The following is a 20,592-nucleotide window of genomic DNA, read 5'->3' as shown; positions in this document are numbered from 1 at the left end:
TGGTGGCATGACACATCCTTAAGCTAACCCCCATATTCAGTGGGATCTCCCGCATGCAGGTGCTGGATGGCCGGACGACCCTGTTTTGGAAAGAACACACATTTTAAATGGGGCAGCTATCGAAGGCTGACTTTCTGGGTACTTAAAAGGGAGCAATATGCATTGCAATTTGGGTTCAGATACTAAGCTTCTTGACCTGCTGCTAAGGTCATCTGATGTGGTGAAACGTAGTAGGCAGACAGTGAGGGGTAGGAGATTCCTGCTGTGGTCAACGAGAGGCATGCTGCGAGATGAGGATATGCCTGCATAAAACAAGGGATAGGAGGAGATGCTTGCTGATATGGATAAGGGGCCAGAATGGAGAGAAGAACTTGAATATGGTCAAACAATTGCAGGGCCATCGTGTTTGCCACAATTAAAAACCTCTCAATGGACTCTTCAGTTTACTTATAAATTGATTATTCACGAGATGGTGTATTTCATGCTTGTAAAATTCATAATGTTGACCGCAAAACCTGAATGGCCATAAACTAATTATTACAAATAAACGCTGATTTGCCCTCGTCGTCGATTCACAAGTTTGTTGAAAATCGGGGCATACCTAGCCGTTAAGTTGATGTATCATCTCATATATGGAAAAATAGTGGACAAATTAAATTTCGAGGAGCATAATACTGAATAATGAAACGTCACTGAATGTGCAGTCGGTGCCCCTATATAAGTTATTCTTTATGAGAGCTATCTCTATGGTTGGATGAAACAAACAAGCATCGTACGAATTAAAGATGAAAAGTCCTTAATGGAAATCAAAAAGATCTTCAATGAAACACAGAAACAAGGGCGGGGGCAGTTCCCTCTAGTGTTTTAAACCTGAATGGCTGCTCACTAGCTTCCCCTTCAGTTCTACTTGGAAGGAATGTGGACTTACTAGTATATATCAGGGGTAGAGGACAGCAGAAATTTGTTTTTTCCTGCTCACCAGGATACGAATAATTGAGTTCGGCGAAGAAGAGTTGGTTACGAGCAATCCCTGATTTGGAAGCAGCCACAAAATTAATGTGATAGCACTCCCTGTCTAAGGATTCAGAACCAGCCACCACACCACAGATAACACTTAGCACATATTGTGGTTCCTAAAACAAGCAACAGCAAGATCAAATGAAGCAGCTGATAGTGAGATGTAAAGAATATGTACCAAGTAAACAAGGATGAACAAAAACAAGGCAAATTTTTGAAAATGGTCTTTCTTACCTCATCTTTTCACTTAGGAGGTAAAGAAGGTAAGAGTTACTCAGACCCACCACTTAATGAAACCAATGGTTCAGATCTATTGTATACTTTTATCTCTCATGTGAAAAGAGGAGGTAAGAGAGTCCATGTTAAAACTGTTGTAAAAACAAAGCTACATACCAAAGGATGCTCAGAGGCATATTTCTGCGGCAGTTGTTCAAGCCTAGAGCAAAAGTGTAATTTCATTCTGTTATAATATACCTTCATTCTCAGCAGAGTCCCCTTAGCCTCCTCGCATAATTCGGCCACCTTGGGAGGTTCGGGATCCAACGCCATTACTTTTTGTCGGAGGAAGTACTCTATTTGACCAAGCGATTCACGAGGGATCACACCATTGGTGCCAATGGTCAGCAAGCGTCGTAGGTCATTCAACATATCGGGCGTCACGGATGCGAGGAATGACCCTAGTGCAGCGTGTTGTGGGTGTCGAGCGATTGTGGCTGCGGCAACAAACTGCTGCAAGGTGTGCGTCTCATGGGATATGTCACAACATTTGTGGGAGAGGTGCTCCATCGCCTGCCGCGTCGAGCAGCCAGACTCGGAGGTTCCTGGGACGAGGGTGATGAGGCCTTCCAAGGAACGAACCTCCACACGAAGCATAGATAGGGTGTCGATGATGTGATACTCTTTGATTTCGGACAGGGGTAGCGGGTACACTATGTTGTGCCAAATAGAGTTGACAATGATGTTGGAGACAGGATCCATGGGGCCATAGCAGTGGCCAGCCCACAATATGTCGCGGATGAGCCCCGTAGAGGGCGGTAACATGGTGAACACTTTGAGATAGAAAGCGTGGATTGCACTGTGAAGCCTCATCCTGAGAGACTCGGTGTACTCACATGCATCGCCGCTGCAGCTCTCTACCAAACCGCGGCTGCGAGAGGTTTTCGCAGCCTTCGCTAAAAAGGTTCATATCATGGACCTCTTGTCTTGAGGATCAGACCGCAGGGATGTGAAGAGGTCCCCATGACGCTCGACCTTGATGCTGACAACATCGAATCCATCCACGGAGCTCGTGCTATTGCAAATCTCAAGCTTCCCTTCATCGGGCTTGAGGTTCCGGCAATACACGACGACCTCTCTTTCTCCTGGCAGCAGTTTCACCTGGAGGTCGAGGTGGGCACTGCCCTGGTACCGCAATAGATCCACGAGGGTGTCGACGTCGTCGACAGTGAGCTTGGGCCCTCCCGGCTTGAGGAACGCGGCGGTGGCGAGGAGCCTCTGTAGGGGAAGGGGCGTCGTGTGGAGCCGCACTAGGGCGTCGGGCGCTGGGTGCGACGCACAGGTTGCAGCGCACATGAGGGCAGCTTGTGTCCTTTTGGAGGCGGTGTCGGGGAGCTCAAGCTCAGCAGCGTAAAGATCGTGCTCGACGAGCAAAACGGCCAGGGGGAGGTCGGCGCCCGCCCAGTGGAGGTACCGGGTGACCTGTTCTTCACTGAGGCATCCGAAGTATCTGACCATGAATCTGCGAAGAGCCAGGTAGGATGGCGCGGCATCTCTGGGCCAGGTATCCTTGGGCCGCGCCGCGCCAGCCAACCTCTTGGACCTCCTCCTCCTCTTACAGCTGTGCGGAGGCGGTGGGTTTGCCCGGAAGTCCGGCGGGAGGTGGGCGATGGTGTTGAGGATGATGTTGGTGACGGGGTCCATGAGGCCGAGGCAGAGGCCGTATTTGCCCATGGATGTGATCAGTTGGTCGGCGGCTTCGGCTGGCATGTCGTCCACGGGCAGCCGATCGTACGCCTCCTCGTATAAGTCGGGGATGGACGCAAGGAGATCGCGTTTGAAACAGAAGCTAGGGAGTTCGTCGCAGTTGCCGCTGTACAGGCATGAGAAGAGTCCCTTGCGGTCGTGACCCAGCAGCGTCTGGATCTTGTTGGGCGGCATCACGTCTGCTGCGATCGATTAATGCGGAGGTTCGGCCGGCGGCAGGATCGATCTAGGGTTGCTGACTCGATTCGGTGGCCGTCGGGGTCCGTGGGAGGAAGACGACGATCGAAGGGTACGTTACGTACGAAATAAATATGCATGCGAATGTAGCGTCAACAGCAGACGGGGACACACCCGCGCGTCTGATACCTATGGGCCTGGATTCAGAGCATCAAGTAGCTGCCCCATATAATTTTAAAAAGAAGTCGCTGGCCCATATTCCTAGCCGGCAGAACCCGCCAAGACATGTGCATTTTTTTAAGCATAAGTACAGTTCATTACACTTCTGTGCTCAAGTACAGTTAATAGGCAGCCAAAATCCAAAATAACAAGGGATTAATAGGCGAGAACGGACGTTTGGCTCTCGGCCTCCATGTAGGCTTTTTTTGAAAGAAAAATCAAAATTCAAACTTTTTTATTTCGGAAAAATCTGAAAAAATATATGCAAGTAAACAAGGATGTTATGTGTACGTGTGTAAAATTTCAGGATGACAAATGTTGAAATGCGACCTGTACAAAAAATATAAATTCATGGCCTAGGAGGATGAATAGTATCATGTGTTAAAAAGCCCCAAATTTGTCTTTTTTGTACGGCCCTCATTTCAATGTATTTTGCCCTGAAAATTTACACACATGTGTGTTATGCCTTCACGTAGAAAATATGAAATTTGATGAAATTCAAAATTTTCAAAACCGAGCTCCATGGAGCTCGGCCTCCAAAGACAATATTCGTTAATAGGCACCCAAATTTTATAACAGTGGTAACAATTGATTAATACTCTGGCCAGGCAAGCAGAGTGCGCATATTGAATCTAAGCTCAATTATTAGATCACTAGCTACTATATATTGTATAATTGTATTGTACACCATCTCATCTTTCTTACTGACAAAAATAAAATAAAACTCCGGTCTATAGCCATTTTGAGCGAATCGATGAAGCGATCAAATTGAAGAAACGGAATTGGATCAATTCCATGCCTCCCAAGCTTCTAGGAAGAGAGCAGTCCGGGTTGCAAACTACACAACAAGTAGGACATATATAGCTTTAATTTGTTGTTGGCATGTCAGGATATCATGCTAGATGCGGTCACCGGGTATGATCAAACCAGTTCAAAGTACTGGAAATGCATAAAGCAATGGCAAATATCTCACTAACCAATGGGATGGGATCCTAGAAATTTGTAACCGTTATAGGAGGGTCCAGCCATACGCTCAGCTTATATATATGAAACTGAGAATCGATTAGAGTGCACAGATATAGGGGAAATGGTAGAGATAAATTTATGAAGGCTGCATGTTTGGCAACCATGAGTTTGCGCACAACCAACCTCTGCAACCTTCAATATTTTTTGGAGGGTCCGCAAAACTGTGTTTGGGGGCTCTGAATACGGCTGATCTGCTAGAGTTGTTCTAAGACTTTAAACTTCATATCTAAGAACTATGATGTTGTGTACTCGCGTGTCTAGTCTCTTACAGATGTGAGAACAAATAAACTGAACCTCCACCGACCAAGAGCTAGCTACGTGCCTGTCCGACCGTCTGGCGAGCCATCCGTATAGATCCACCTCAATCAGTGAACTACTATGGTGATTAACTGCACTGTTCACGTAAATGGTGCAGTACGTACGGAGCTGGGTAGCTTGTGCGTCGTGCATGCATGCATGAGTCTGTCCTCGATCGCCATACCCCGGCGAACCGGCAAGCCGCAATGATCATGATGTTTCACGACGCGAGTGAGCGCGCCCATGGCGGCGCGACATGCACCGCTGCTAGGTGTAGGTTTTCGGCCGGCCGAACAGTGGTTTGAGGTTCAGCCGATGATGCTCCCCCTGTGGCCGTGGCAGTGCTTGAGATCCTTCAGTTTGTTATGGATGTAGATTGCTATCCAAATGTCTCTCTTGCCTATCGGATCCGCTCAACAATGTATGTGTCTATAGCCTCAGCTGAAAGAAGTTTCTCTAAACTAAAACTATTGAAAAATTGTTTGAGGTCAACTATGTTGCAAGATAGATTGAATGACTTGGCTATGTGCTGCATTGAGAAGGATATCTTGGACAATGTTGATCTTGATTGTGCCCTTAATGAGTTTGAATCAAGAAATGCCCGAAGAAACTTTTTCTGAAGCACCGAAGTATTATTGTTGTCGATGGAGTCAGTCGAATTTGGTCCTTAGTTAAGGTAATCATGTCATGTTAGTTTCATTTTGCTATACTTTAGTATTTGTGTCATAATATGACATTGTCCAAAAAATATTATAGTCAAATCTCGAACTAAAGACATGTGGTAGAAAGTTTATTCTTACTTAGGACATAGGGCCCATGTCCTCGAGTTCGCCTAGGGCCTCCCGAAACACAGGACCGGCCCTGGGCCGTTCCATGCACAGTTGGCGCACTCGGTCACACATGCGGGAGCAACTAGTTAACGAGCGCTCCTTCGGGAGCCTCGCAACGATCAGCGCCACTTGGCGCGCTCTCAGCCATTCGCCACGTGTCGCGCTCTGGACGCTCCCTTCGGATTTTGTTTTTTTATTTTTCCGCACGCGTTTTCGGCTTTTTAAACGGTTTTTTCGGGTTTTTTCGACGTTTTGCTTTTCCCCCGGTCTTTCTTAGCTTTTCGATAAAAAAAATCAAATTTTTTTTTGCACGAAAAAACGTGTTCTCTTTTTTTTCCTTTCGCGAAAGACACGGTTTTTCTTTCGCAAGAGGCACGGTTGTGCTTTATCGAGAGTCACGGCCATGCCTTTCGGAAACGAAAAAAAACGCGTTTTCTGTTTATTTTTTCTTTCGCGAGAGTCACGGTTTTGCTTCCGCGAGAGGCACGGTTGTGCTTTCGCGAGAGTCACGGCCGTGCCTCTCGGAAAGGGAAAAACAAAACGCATTTTCTGTTTTTTTTCTTTCGTGAGAGTCACGGTTTTGCTTCCGCGAGAGGCACGGTTGTGCTTACGCGAAAGTCGCGGCCGTGCCTCTCGAAAAGGGAAAAAATACGCGTTTTCTGTTTTTTTTCTTTCGCGAGAGTCATGGTTTTGCTTTCGCGAGAGGCACGGTTGTCCTTTCGCGAGAGTCACGGCCGTGCCTCTCGGAAACGGAAAAAATACGCGTTTTCTATTTTTTTCCTTCCACGAGAGTCACGGTTTTGCTTTCACGAGAGGCACGGTTGTGATTTCGCGAGAGGCACGGGCGTGCCTCTTTCGGAAAGGGAAAAAAACCGTGCTCCTGGTTCGGTTTTTTCCCCCGGTTTTTTTCGTGAAAAAAAAGTTCGTCAAAACCTATCAACATGGGATCTAGTTTTGAAGATCTCGATGCGAGGAATCCAATGGTGAAAACGGTTCGAGATTTGGACGCACGGTTTAAGAGATAAAACGTTTTGAATAAACGGATCTACGAAAAAAAGAAAAACTTCCAGGTTGCGACAAGTGACGCGCTGCATGTGCGTCACTTGTTGCGACCTGGGAAAATGAAGTATTCTTTGCAACGAGTACTCCTTAATTAGTGATTTCACACATGTACGAAGTACATTTCCTGCCTGATGGGCCACCAGCCAGGTGTATCGAAAGCCTCTTTGACTTTCTTAATCAATGTGGTAGTACAACTACATGACGCTAATTTATTAGTCAACTTTTTGTCTCAAGGTTACACAGCTAATAATAAATTAATCGCTCACTGAGGTGGACGCTCCCTAGTACTCCCTCCTTTCCGGTTTATAAGGCTTATTTCAACTTTTTTGTTTTTTCAATTTAGAGGGCTCATCTCCATTTTATTTTTAATTTCCAATGCGCATTAAATCTTTGCATTCAAGAATTAAAGAGGAACACACCAATGCATGTAATATTCATACTAATCTAGTGGCCAAGCATGCATGCACTGCAATTAATTCAAATTAATGCATGAGTTCAATTGGGGTAGTTTTGTAAAGTACGAGATACATTCCTCCACTTACAAAATGCCTTGGTTGTTGAGATTTGAGCCTTGTAAACCGGAAAGAAGGGAGTACAGTGCTACTTATAGTACTAGTAGTACTACTACTATTTATTAGTTCAGCTTTCTTGTCCTCATCGCCAACCAGCCGATGTGGACAAGTATCTACAATAATACACGGTCTAAATCACTATTAAAGGGAATTTCACACAGATGATATTTCATAAGTCACGGCACAAGAAAACGATACCCTCATGGCACCATTCTCATAAGAGAAGGTGAGTGATGCGGTGTTCCAAATGGTACAATTGTCTTCATGTCAGCCGACTTGACTTATTCAGAGTTAATTTTTGTGAGATTGTTTTGTTGCCGAAGATTAAAGAGGTAGAACGGATTCAACAGTTCAGACCCATATGCCTCCTTCATGTCAGCTTCAAGATTTTCACAAAAATGATGACAAATAGGTTCAACTCGGTAGCTGAGCATGTTGTCCAGCCATCTCAAACGGCTTTAATACAAGGAAGGAATATACTCGATAGCGTAGTAATCCTACATGAGACTGTCCACGAGATGCACCGGAAAACCATGAGAGGAGTAGTATTCAAATTTGACTTTGAAAAAGCCTATGACAAGGTCAAATGATCTTTCCTCCAACAGGCGATAAGGATGAAAGGTTTCTTTGAAAAAAGGCACCAGTGGATCCAAATTTTTTTAACTGGAGGTAGCTGAAGGAAATATGCCCTAGAGGCAATAATAAAGTTATTATTTATTTCCTCATATCATGATAAATGTTTATTATTCATGCTAGAATTGTATTAACCGGAAACATAATACATGTGTGAATACATAGACAAACATAGTGTCACTAGTATGCCTCTACTTGACTAGCTCGTTAATCAAAGATGGTTAAGTTTCCTAAACATAGACATGAGTTGTCATTTGATTAACGAGATCACATCATTAGGAGAATGATGTGATTGACTTGACCCATTCCGTTAGCTTAGCACTTGATCGTTTAGTATGTTGCTATTGCTTTCTTCATGACTTATACATGTTCCTATGACTATGAGATTATGCAACTCCCGTTTACCGGAGGAACACTTTGTGTGCTACCAAACGTCACAACGTAACTGAGTGATTATAAAGGTGCTCTACAGGTGTCTCCGAAGGTACTTGTTGAGTTGGCGTATCTCGAGATTAGGATTTGTCACTTCGATTGTTGGAGAGGTATCTCTGGGCCCTCTCGGTAATGCACATCACTATAAGCCTTGCAAGCAATGTGACTAATGAGTTAGTTGTGGGATGATGTATTACGTAACGAGTAAAGAGACTTGCCGGTAACGAGATTGAACTAGGTATTGAGATACCGACGATCGAACCTCGGGCAAGTAACATACCGATGACAAAGGGAACAACGTATGTTGTTATGCGGTTTGACCGATAAAGATCTTCGTAGAATATGTAGGAGCCAATATGAGCATCCAGGTTCCGCTATTGGTTATTGACCGGTAACGTGTCTCGGTCATGTCTACATAGTTCTCGAACCCGTATGGTCCGCACGCTTAACGTTCGGTGACGATTTGTATTATGAGTTATGTGATTTGATGTACCGAAGGTAGTTCGGAGTCCCGGATGAGATCGGGGACATGACGAGGAGTCTCGAAATGGTCGAGACATAAAGATCGATATATTGGACGACTATGTTCGGACACCGGAATGGGGGGGGGGGGGGGCGGCCAGCCCCTCTTGGCCCTTCGTCTCATCCCAATAAGGCCCATCGAGGCCCGCTAGTTCCCCCGGGGGGTTCCGATAACCCTCCGGCACTCCGATAATTATCCGGTACCTCTCGGAACTCATCCGGTGTTTGAACAATATCGTCCAATATATCAATCTTTATGTCTCGACCATTTGGAGACTCCTCTTCATGTCCGTGATCTCATCCGGGACTCCGACAAACTTCGGTCATCAAATCACATAACTCATAATACAAATCGTCATCGAATGTTAAGCGTGTGAACCCTACGGGTTCGACAACTATGTAGACATGACCGAGACACATCTCCGGTCAATAACCAATAGCGGAACCTGGATGCTCATATTGGCTCCTACATATTCTACGAAGATCTTTATCGGTCAAACCGCATAACAACATACGTTGTTCCCTTTGTCATTGGTATGTTACTTGCCCGAGATTTGATCGTCTGTATCCTCATACCTAGTTCAATCTCGTTACCGGTAAGTCTCTTTACTCGTTCCGTAATGCATTGTCCCGTAACTAACTCATTAGTCACATTGCTTGCAAGGCTTATAATGATGTGCATTACCGAGAGGGCCCAGAGATACCTCTCCGATACACGGAGTGACAAATCCTAATCTCGATCTATGCCAACTCAACAAACATCATCGGAGACACCTGTAGAGCATCTCTATAATCACCCAGTTACGTTGTGACGTTTGATAGCACACTAAGTGTTCCTCCGGTATTCGGGAGTTGCATAATCTCATAGTCATAGGAACATGTATAAGTCATGAAAAAAGCAATAGCAATAAACTAAACGATCATAGTGCTAAGCTAACGGATGGGACTTGTCCATCACATCATTCTCTAATGATGTGATCCCGTTCATCAAATGACAACACATGTCTATGGCTGCGAAACTTAACCATCTTTGATTAACGAGCTAGTCAAGTAGAGGCATACTAGGGACACTATGTTTGTCTATGTATTCACACATGTACTAAGTTTCCGGTTAATACAATTCTAGCATGAATAATAAACATTTATCATGATTTAAGGAAATATAAATAACAACTTTATTATTGCCTCTAGGGCATATTTCCTTCAAGTGCTGGCCAAGGAAATTCAGATTGTTGTTATCTAGATGATCTCTGTGTTAGCTTCAAGGTTATCCTCTATAGTCAGTGGGAGGTTTATCCCTACTAGAATGTTCATATGGTAAACGGAAAATATATTAGATCTTTTATGTTTAGGTAAGTAGTATCTCAATTTGGATGCCAAAAGTATTACATTCCAAAGTTGTTTTGTGTGTGCAGTCTTACCCGAGTGCAATCATCATCTGCCTATGAACATGATTTTCAAAATTCAGTAATCTAGGAAATGCTATAATGATTGCCCGGATTACTGTTATAACGTTAGTACATTCGCATGTAAAATATTTTGTGTTGTGATGGTTGTATTAAATCACCTTCTTTCTTCTTCTGCTTTATTGCAGGGTTCAAGGATTCCTGAGAAGTGACCATAACCAATGTTCAGTGAAACTTTGGCTGCTCTCGAGGAAAGTGATGCTGAAGTATCAAGTGTGTTGCTCAAATGATCCATTACTTACCTTCACCATGTTTTATGTCTTTTGATTTCTTCGGTTAAATGGCCATCGATTGCTCAATTGTGTCGCAGTGACTTATGATATGTAATACTGTATATCAATAAATGCAGACAAACGAATTCCACAACCATGGTTTTCTTTTAGTAGTACAACTTTTAGCTTCGGACCTGTAGTCATAGTGACAAAGTGTGGCATCATCTATAAAGGCAATAACCTTTTTTTTAGTCATATAAAGGCAGTCACCTTGATAAAGCAATGAATGTGTTCAGCACATCAACGACCTTGCATATTAGAATTAAGAACATCAAATGGAAGCCTTTGAGCTTTCTCAACTTGCTTTTACTAACAGTTAATTCATTTCTTCCATTGCTTCAAAAATTAACATATACAAATATCTATGTATATTTCTATCATTTTGTTGTCAAAATGGATGGGCGTGGCAACGCGCGCCATCAATGATCTAGTTCCTTGTATTATTGGCAGAACTAGGTTCATGTGTGGAGGCATCATTTTTTCCATGCGGTGATGGTGGGGCCGGGACATCAGCCTGTTCATGTGGTGATGGTGGCGTGACCGAAGCATCCTTCCGATTATGTTCCTGTGACGGACCAATATTTTCATCTTGCACTGAGGTTCTTCTCTTTTTCAGAAACCTTTCCATAAATTGAGCTTCTCCTGAAATTTGCAAGTTGTTTACATAATTAAAAATTTCACAGAATAGAAGAACTAGTATGAATCATGTGTACAAAAACAATACTTAAATTGCAATTGCACAGTTCTAATGTTAAACATACTTGACATTGTGTCGCTGCTTCCTGCTGTCGCAGACAATTGCAATATTTGTTCTCCAGTCAGCGGGACAATTATTTCAAAGAGTACAATCATTCAGTACAATCAAAATCTCGAGTCTAATCCAGTACCCCTAATTCCGTGGGGTTAGAGAAAGAGTAAATAGCACTGGCGGTCTAAGAACTTGCACTGCGGGTGCACTTTAGTCACACAACTTGCAAACCGGAAAAACCCGTCACAGAACTTGCATTGCGGGTGCAATCAAGTCACACATGCCAGCTGAACCGCGCCGACGCCCGGTTTTCTCAGTACTTTTGCAGAAAAGTCCTTCTCAATATTGTTTGAGGGCCGTGTTGCAATCTTGGTAGATTTATAACCGAATCGAACCCTAGTTCCCAAATCGAAACCAAATCCCTAGCTCTCGTCTCTCCTCTCACACCTACCGACTAAGCTGACAGATGGGCGGCGACGGTGACGACAGCGAGAGCTCGAGCGGTGGCGGCTTTCCTGGCTGGAGGTTTTCCTCCTCCCTCGCCGGAAGTAGCCATGGTGCCGCCATCATCGAGGCGGATAGTATGGCAGGCGGCAGCGAGGAGAGCGTGGCACTGGCCAGCCGAGCCGTCGCCGGCGTCGGCGATGGCAGATCTTCGGCGCCCGCTGTGGCATGTCCTCGCATCCGGGACTCGCGTATGTTTCCTCAAGAGGTGTGGCAGCGGGGCGAGCCGGAGATGCGGCCGGAGTGTGAGCGGGTTGTCATCGCTCGCACTGCTGGCATGGCGGCGCTCGAGCGAGATTTCTATGGCCGTGTCCTATACGCCACCATCATTGGACAGCCGCGGAGCGTGGTGACGCCGGAGGCACTAGCGGCGGCGATGGAGTCTCACTGTGCTGTCCGACGGACGACAACCAAGGTCAAGGTCACTTGCCCACCATTCCATTTTCTCGTTCGCTTCGAGTCGACGGATGATTGCACTCGTGTGGTGCACGCGTCGGAGCAGCTTCGTTGTTGTGGCAGCAGGATTTCTTTTCAGCGCTGGTCAAGCTTCTCGGGTGGCAAGCCGGGGAAGCTCAAGTACAAGACGTTGCTGAGTTTGGAGGGGCTGCCGGAGGAGGCTTGGGATGCACACACCGTAAACCCAGTGCTCGTCGGTGTCGACGGCGAGCTCATTGACATGCTCCCGGCCACCGACAAGTGGGTGTTGCGGGTCACCGCGTGGTTGCGCAACCCTTCTGGTGTGCCAAAGGTGCTCACCGTGTCTGTTCCTGCACCTCCTACGGGGCCATGGAAGCCAGACTCCGATGACGAGAACGCACATTCACCGTCGGCTCCAAATTCTCCCACAGAGCGTGCAACCGTAGATTTTCCAGTGATTATGCATGTCAAAGAGGTCGTCGATCGTGGCCCATTGCTAACTGAAGGCTTGGCTGTAGAACTTCTCCCCGATGAAGATGAATACCTTACCCGGAAGCATACTTACACCACCTGGCGCGGCAAGATAGATGGCACTGGACCTGGACAATATGGCAAAGCTTAAGCGATGATCAGTAGAGTTTGGTGTTTTCATTTGAATTTGTCGGTCTGTAATGTTGAATGTGAACTTGTCGTGTCGTGTTGTTAGTTTGTTACTGTTAGTTTGATGTTGTAATCCTGAATGTTGTCTGTTACAACTGTTGTCGCTTATGTGAATTTGCTGATTTTGTTTCATGTGTGCAAAAGTATGCTTTACATATATGATTGCAAATATGCAGAAGATCGGTCCATAATTTCAGCCACAGTTTAACTAGTAGTTCAGTAGAGTTTCGTATCCACCAAAAGACCAGTACATACCACTACAGAAGTTCAATTAGTTGCCACTTCATACTACAACAAAATGAAATTGTAGCACATGTCCACTTCATACTACTTAGTACTACTAGTTCATGAGAACATAAGGCATCTCAATCTTCTGGGTGACCTAGAACTCATCTTGTGCTTCCTCTTACACATGTCCAGTTCTACTTGTTCCTTCCCCAAGTAAGAGCCACTCCATTCCCCTAGTTTTTCTTTTCCTTTTCCCTCTTGTTCTTCTAGAATTTGTTCTTCCTCTTCTTCTTGGTTGGTCTGGTCCATGTTCATGTGCTGGTCCTCTTCCTGCTGCCACTGGACCGCCTCTTGCTCCTCTTGCTCCTCTTCTTCCTCTTGCCCCTCTTGCTCCTCTTGCTCCTTGTGTTGTGTGTGCTGGTTCATCTGGAATGTTCGCCCTAAGCTCAGCAACAAATGCACTTTCATCTGGAATTAGGTGCATCCTAGAAACAGGTACTCCTTGTGCTGGCCCCTAAACACATAAATAAATAAGATGAGGACAGGGTCAATTTCACCATATGTCAGTTCATGTCATTTGTGAAATGAATAATAAAATATGTCAATTGTTTTATAAGTACCTCATGTGATAAAATATGTACCATGCTGTCTTGTACTTGTGTTGGGTCCAACTGTGGCCTCATAGTTCTATGTTGAATATGCTGACAACATCAACAAACACTATGTAAGCAAAGGATTTAATTAATTTGCTTTTAGTAAGTAGAAAAAGTAGAACTCACAGTTAATATTACTGGAAAGTCAACATCTCCATTCTCATCAATAACCATTTTGGACTTCTTTTTCTTTGCCTTTTCCATCAGCTGCTGTACTAGTTCATTCATTTTGTCAGTGGGCTTTCTCTTCCTTCCTCTAGAACTTTTTGCTCTAACTTGCTCATTTGGCTCTGCAACATGCTCAGTTTGCTCTGGAACTTGCTCAGGCTGCTCTGCAACATGCTCAGTTTGCTCTGGAACTTGCTCATGCTGCTTTGGAACATGCTCAGTTTGCTCTGGAACTTGCTCAGCTTGCTCAGTTTGGTCAGTTGCAACATGTTCCTCATCATCCCCACCCACTTCTCTTATTACAGCAGCTTTCAACTTTGAGAAGCCACTTCTGTTATGACCAGCTTCTTTGCAGTAACCACAGTGCATAATAGCACCATGCCTTCTTAGCTTGGTGCCATCTTCACTCTCCTCAGGTTGCTGCCTTCTGTTCTTCCTTCTCCTTCCAGCTCTTCTCTCATATAGTGGTGGCAAAATAGGTGTTGCAGATACAGCAGCCCACTCATCTTTATCTCTAGTTGGATATATCTGTACCCCATAAGCTAGACAGTATGTTTCCACAGTGTAATAAGAAGAAACCATGGTTTCAGGTTTAATCCTTTCATGTCTGCAACATGCACATGCATGGCTGCAAGGAACACCTGTGAGTTGCCACCTTCTGCAAGTACATGTATGCATATTTAACTCAACTATGTATTGCTTGTCATTGGACAAAACACCAAAGACACCCATGCCTGACTCCTCAGGATGACAATTGGCAGACAACTCTACATTTTTTCTTAATTTGTCTCTGATTTTGGGAGTTAGATTGCCTGTCCATTTGTGAGTAGCTTCTTTTTTCTTTGACATATGCCTGTGCATTAACTGTGGTTTTATCCTCTCCAACATGGACAACACATGTAGTTCTCTAGCTTCTAGTATGTACCTAGTGGAATTCAGGAAGAACAATAGTCAGTTATTGCTGTTATAGACAGGCAATTAAGTAAGACAGGCAATTCAGTAAGAACACCATTCATTTACCTGTTGAAAACTTCACATGTGTTGTTCAATAGAATGTCACATTTAGGAAGCTCACGAAAAAAAGCCCTTGACCATTGATTTGGTGCTTTATCTTCCAACCAAGCATAAGATTCTGGGTTATCTTGCTTCAGTTTCTCCATGTTTCGTTCAAACATGGTTGGTGTAGTGGATTTGGCACAAGCCCACACTTGTTGTCTTATTGTCTCACCTTTGTGCACTGAATGCAAGTTTTGGTATAAGTGTCTCACACAAAACCTATGCTCTGAGTCACAAAACTGCTCATTGACAGCCTTGATTAGCCCCTAATAGAGAAAACCAGTTATATCTTAGTTTGTATGAACTGAACTTTAACAGTAATTACTCTAAATATAACACTAGTAACTGAACATGAACAGTAACTGAATTGCAACACTACTTTCTCTGAATATAAGCAGTAACTGAACATTAACAGTGAGTTACCTTCTGTTTGTCACTCATGATAGTGACTGTGCTTGTGTTAATTATGTTGAGGTCTTGCTTCAGTGTACAAAGGAACCAGTTCCAAGATGCATAACATTCTGCCTCCATCACTGCCATTGCAATAGGATAAATTGAGTCATTGCCATCAATACCAACTACAGTGAGTAATTGGCCACCATACTTTGTCTTTATGAACGTGCCATCAATACAAATGATTGGCCTGCAGCCCTTCAGCCAACCTATTTTACAAGCTGCCAAACTTAAGTAGCAAGTACTAAATAGGCCATTCTCTAGGTTCAGATAGAAAGATGACCCTGGATTGCTATGTCTTACTTCCTCTGCATATCTCCAAAGCAATGAGTACTGCTTCACCTCATCCCCACGCACAACTTCCAATGCTGCTTTCCTAGCTCTCCCTAGCTTGTGCCTGCTAACTTCCATGTTGAATTTCTTCCTAACTTTTCTGGAAAAGGAGATAGTGAAATCTTGTCATTGTCTCTGAACTTCTCTACATATTTATTGGCAAGAAAAGGGGCTGTTAGTTCCTTCACATCCCAAACTTTTTCACATGTATGCTCTCCAACATAAGTCTTTACAAGGAAAGACTGTGTCCTATTGTCATTGACAGCCACAATCTTCCAAGGGCAACCCTCTGAACACACAGCCTCAAACCTTTGCTTGTTATTTCTTTTCTTCTTAATTTGCACCCTGTTCTTTACTGCATATTGTGCTACAACTTTCCTAAGTAGATCCACTGAATCAAATACCATTCCTAGCTTGAACTGAGGGTTTTCCATGTCAACAGCAGGGTTAAATGTTTTACCTATATATAGGTTTCTCCTTCTTTTTCTTAGCCTTGTACTCCTCATCATCAGAGTCACTTTTATGTCTTTTCTCGCAGTCATCCTCTTCTGGCAGTTGCAGATCATCCTCATGAACATCATCTGACCCAGGAACATGCCTATATTCAGCTCCTATGTTTTTGCCCTTCTCAACCATAGCATCATGCAAAACATCATCTACATTCTTATCATAATCCTTATCATCCTCCGCCTCCATTCCATAATCACTGTCGTACCAAGTAGGATCAATGTCTCAATCACAATCATACTCTTCTTCTGAAACTTCTGAATTCTCTAACACATCTGATTTTTCTTGGTCCTCTGAACCAGCTGCATCTGCTTGTTGCTCTACAATAGCTGCATTGTCTGAACTACCCGGCACTGTCCCTGATTTCATATTCCTAATCTTCTCTATGCTAAAAGGGCTCATTATAACTATAGGTAGTGCAGGGGAACCTTTAATTGCAATGTCATCTTCCTCCTCTTGATTCTGTTCTCTGATATGTTTAACAAACAGAACCAGTACCTTGGAGTAAACAGATGCTCTGGCCATCTTGAAACAGTCATTTTCCAAGTTAATTTCCACCACATCTGCAAGAGATTTACCAGGTGGGCACCATAGCATAATTTTCTCCCCATCGGGATAATTAAGTTGTGCTAGCATATAGCAGATCACATCAGTACATAGTGTATTCCTGTCCAGGTTATCAAACCATGTTATCTTCTCATCCAAATATGTCAGATTCACTCCTTTTCCCGCAAAAAACCCACCATGATGCACCTCCACACTGAATTTCACTGAATCATACCCTACATTTGCAAAGTGGACCGATTGTGAGCGGAGGCAATATGAACTAACCCTAGGATGCAGCCCAACATACAAAAAGAGGTACCAACCATGTAAAGTACCTAGTACTGCACATCTCAGACCTAAAACTAATTAGATGCACCACCAGTATTTCATCTATTGCATGAAGGAGAAAACCCTAACTAAAATTGGGGGATGGGATAGGGGGAGGGGGAAACTCACCGTAAGTCGGGCCCCCATGCCATTCAGTGCGAAGAACCGGCAACTCCACCGTCGGATGGAACACCGTCTGGACCGGCACCCTGGCCGCCGACGAGCTCCATGACGGCGCGGCGCCGCCTGTCTCCTCTCCCATCGGCAACGAACAGAGGCAGCGAGAGAAAACAGAGGAGTGTTTCAATGCGGCATTGCTTGAGACTTCAGGGGGCTATCTGCAAAAAAAGCGGCCATCTGTACGCCGCGCGTGACCTGAAATCAGAGAAAACCGGGCGTCGGCGCGGTTCAGCTGGTGTGTGTGACTTGATTGCACCCGCAATGCAAGTTCTGTGATTGGTTTTTCCGGTTTGCAAGTTGTGTGACTAAAATGCACCCGTAGTGCAAGTTCTTAGACCGCCAGTGCTATTTACTCTTAGAGAAACGAAGCAATAATTAGAACAGGATTTGCAATGGAGGCAGAGGCACACCGCATTTGGGGTCTAATGTAGCGTAACTGTTCCTTCTTTCTCCACTGAATCAATGACTTGCTGCGATCTGGCGATGGTGGGCGAGTACAGCGCAGGTACGGGGATACGAACGAAGACGAAGGGTCGAGGACACGAAGCGTAGCTTTACGGGGACGAAATCAAGATCTCTGGGTTGTCCTAACCAAACATGACGGCCAATTCCCAACTTAAGTACATGCTTTGCGAGATTATGCTTTAACATTCGAGGTCTTAAACTTGTGTTTAAAAACAGAAGAAAGAAAATACGGCTGCCACTCTATGATTCATGTATCACAGCTCCAAAGCTTGCCGAACTTCCACTTTTTATAGCTTCATAATGACTTTACAGTCAGATGCCACCACCGTCCTATGCATGTACAGATCCGAGGCCAGGGCAAATCAACGCTAGCGCTACTGCTATGTTGTACTACATGGAGTGGTGCTTAGTCAATATAAATGCATCAATCATTAATTTAAAGACGCCGACAACGTCCACAGGTGTGGGCGCTAAAGGGTCTGCCCACACGTTTTGTGTGGTGTCTAAAAGGATCAGCCCACATACCTACATGTGGGCAAAACAAGTAATGCCCACACGCCTTTTTTTTCCTCCCGGTCCCTCTCACACGCCTACGTGTGGGCAAAATAGATAACGCCCACACGCCCGTACGTCAGGCCTCCTACCTCATGGTCCCGCACGCCCCGCGTGACAGTCACCATGCGCCCCGCAGTTGCCATGGTCCGGATCTCTCTTCCATGTTCGTTTAACTGCAATTGCCATGTCACTGAACTACAGTTGCCATGTCGGACAACTATAGTTATCATGGTTGCTCAACTGCAGTTGCCATCTCAGGTCAAGTGCCAGATGCCATTTTTGGACAACTGCAGATGTTGCCATGTATGGTCTGGTTTACTATAGTTGCCATGATTTGAAAATTTTAGGGGTTGCCACCTACTAACACTAGGCAGTTGTCATGTATGTTCTGATTTACTACAGTTGCCATGATATGAAAACTTTAGGAGTTGCCACCTACTAATACTAGGCAGTTGCCGTGTAGCGCTACAAAGAAACATGGCAAAATAACATGTTCTGGTAAAGAGAGAGTTGCCATTTGCTTACAAGCACACTAGGGCAGTTGCCATGTACCCTGCAAAACACATGGCAACTGACATATTCGGGTAAAAGAGAGAGTTGTCATCTGCTTACAAGCACACTAGGGTAGTTGCCATGTACCCTGCAAAACACATGGCAACTGGCAGCTTTGGTTGTGGGAGAGGAGACGGGCGTTTGGGCGAACTGATAAATGCCCACACACCAGCCCCTGTGCGTGAGTGAAAACTGACGTGTGGGCGAACTGCTAAACGCCCATACACCGGTCCCTCCGTATGGTGAAAACGAAAGCATGGGTGACCGGATGAATGCCCACACACCAGCCCAGTCCTACGTGGCAGCACAAACATGCCAAGATTCGTGCAACCACGAACAGACGTGGATCCACGCGTGTGGGCGAGATGCAAACGCCCACACGTATTTCCGTAATTTAATACACGTCATAAGATCTTTCTCATGGAGTCTAAACAAAATATTTTTTTAGAAATAATTCCTTTATAAGAATAGGATTCTATTCCTACAAACTAAAGGGCCCTATAAAAATTCTTGCATAGCAATCATATATCAAATTCATCCAAACGGAAGAGGCCTAAAACTTATAAAATACTGGAAATATAACTTGTTTAGACCTTTTTTTAATAGTACAATTGTAGATGCCTACATAGACACGGATCAGCTAAATCACCACAAGCAGCTCACAATCGATGGGAAGGTCACCTCCCATTGAACGAACATATCGTCGGAAAGTCTGAAATAAATTTAGAAAAATGTGAGTACGAGTGCCAAATCTAATACTTGAACCCCATCGTTGCACCACAATACGCTCATTAAGTTTAACCATTTGAGATACGCTCAGTTTTTGTCTTGTTTGCAAGAACACATAGATTCCCGACCAGTTACAGGACGTCGGCGAGATTAGCTAGTGATACGATGAGTAGCATCTTTTTCTGCAAAAAAAAAAAGAGTAGCATGTTGAGGTTGTGAACTGTAGTGGAGCGGCAGCGACGAATAGCCACCACTGGACGTGGCCATTGTTGCAGTATGGGAGCGGAGCTAGGTCTTTGAGGTAGGTAGGACCGACAGAGGCGCAACCGAGGAAGTAGAACTAAGCATGGAGTGGCCTGGTGCCCTGGTCCGTGGAAGAAGAACATGTATCCCTGATTTGCTAACAAAGGAGAACACGGAAGATTCAGCTTAGCGAGCAGCTCTGGAAGCTAGCGAGCGTTCTTCGCAGCCATAAGGAATGGGCAACAGTCCATTCTTCGAGTTTAGAAGAACGAGCACATACGAGTGCTGGTGGTTTGGGGGTGGAGGTTGGGCCGGCCGGTGAGACCAAGTACATTGCCATTACATGAATAAATTGCAACCAATGAGTCAATGACGCGGCTACTCCCAACTAAACATGTCCTCGATCCCTTCAATTCATGCCCACGGCCTCCCGATAAATACCAATATACCATTGGCTTTCCATTTAAATCTCCACCACCTCCACACCCTCAAATGCACCAATCTGAGAAGGTGTTTGGTTCCAGGGACTTTTTGTGTTGGAACTAGAAAAAGTCCCAAGCAAATTAAACAGGGTGGAATCTTTTTAGGACATTTTGCAAAAAATCCTTAGAAGCATCTTCTTGAGAGTCTTTTTCAAAAAATAATAGAGAGTAGAAAACCAAACACCACCTGAATCTCCCCCAAGATTACGTTGGCAACTGCATGCTCGCATAGAGAGCCACGCATCGTGCATATCACCGTGATGGTGGCAGGAGCTACT

The 20,592-nt window shown here is 44.7% G+C and overlaps 1 pseudogene; it reads right to left on the bottom strand.

Moving 5' to 3' along the window:
• Nucleotides 1-818: 818 nt before the first annotated feature.
• On the bottom strand, nucleotides 819-3,341 carry LOC109745322 (uncharacterized; annotated as a pseudogene).
• Nucleotides 3,342-20,592: the final 17,251 nt, after the last annotated feature.

This window comes from Aegilops tauschii, chromosome 5, assembly GCF_002575655.3.
Source record: "Aegilops tauschii subsp. strangulata cultivar AL8/78 chromosome 5, Aet v6.0, whole genome shotgun sequence".
Taxonomy (NCBI): domain Eukaryota; kingdom Viridiplantae; phylum Streptophyta; class Magnoliopsida; order Poales; family Poaceae; genus Aegilops; species Aegilops tauschii.
Note: the sequence above shows the minus strand (reverse complement) of the source record. Positions and strands in the feature narration are given on the sequence as shown.